We start from the raw sequence: 1534 nt of genomic DNA, 5'->3' as shown, positions 1-1534 counted from the left end.
TGTTCCTAGGGGGTAACTATTTAACTGAAAAAAAAGGCTTAGAAAGGGGCGGATTATCGATTACATATAGAAAGTTAGGTTCATTCTTTGCAACCACCTTATTTTCGTATTCAGTAATAGATGCTTTCCTATATTCAGCTTTCATTTTCAGCACAGATGTAGGTTAGCAGTTTAGTACATAAGTATATCTGCTGGGTAATTAATAAGTAATAGCTATAGTGTGAATATTATTTTGTCCATAGAAGATTTCAAAATGTACCCAATTTTTTCGAACATACCTAGATGGGATTTCTATTTCACAATCATAAATCACGACATACCTATCTGATGAATAGATCTGGCTAAATTTATTTTGCATGTATAAACCTATACATACTCACGGAGTGCAGAGCCAAATAAATATTTAATTTTATTTTTTATAAGTATTAGACACAGTATTAGAGTTACGTGAAAATTGAAATAATCTCTACGAAAAATAAATATGAATAAGCAAATGTAAATATGCCTTAGAAAATATGCAGTTGGAAATTGGAATATTAATCTGAAAAATCTCCTAAATTCTACACTCAAACAATTTATTGAAAACTAGATTTCCGCCCGCGGCTTCGCCCGCGTTTGCAAAGGATAACCCGCATAGTTTCCGTTCCCGTGGGATTTCCGGGATAAAAACTATCCTATGTGTTAATCCAACTTACCCTCTATATGTGTGCTAAATTTCATTGTAATCGGTTCAGTAGTTTTTACGTGAAAGAGTAACAAACATCCATACATCCATACATCCATATACTTACAAACTTTCGCCTTTATAATATTACATATATATTTTGGTATCAGTTGGGTATCTATGATACTGTAATTGAATGATTGAGAACTTTATGAAGCTTCACTTTTTATTAATAATTGTTATTGATTATTTTCTAGCTGTACCTAAGTTGAATTGATATTATGTAAGTACTCAGTAGATATATAAAAGAACCATGATGAGGTGGGCTTCAAAGTAAATTTCTTCCATTTAAATAGGTATAATAACTGAACTCCGCTTTTCATTTAATAAATTCCACCTCCAGGATTTTATAAAGTCAAAATAATAATAATAATTTGACTATTACAGCAATTTACCTCGGCACTTGTTAGTTAAAGCCATACTAAAAACAGTACCTATTCAATTTATTGAAATAAGTACTTTTAAAATGTTATTACGATTTCATGTTGTTGGCGAAATTTACATTTGTTCCCCGCGGTAATGATAGCGATTGTTTTGTTTGTAATATCCACTTTTGTGTTGGTATAATGGGTGCATTCAACCAGATGGGCGCGAAGTGTCGCTTTTATCAGCTGTACAAAAGGCGGGAATCAAAGATATTGCGGGTTGCGCAGTGTTGCCATTGTAGAAAAAGACATCGTTTTATATAATAATAGCCTGTAATCACGTTTTTGATCATAAGGAAAAATAGGAGATAAAATAGGAAATTGCCATACACTTCCATTTCAATCAAATACAAAATACAAATCGAAATAGTTATTGTATTGAAAT

Source organism: Colias croceus, chromosome 3 (genome assembly GCF_905220415.1).
Source record: "Colias croceus chromosome 3, ilColCroc2.1".
Taxonomy (NCBI): domain Eukaryota; kingdom Metazoa; phylum Arthropoda; class Insecta; order Lepidoptera; family Pieridae; genus Colias; species Colias croceus.
The sequence above is the reverse complement of the archived record's forward strand: the minus strand, read 5'-3'. Positions refer to the sequence as shown.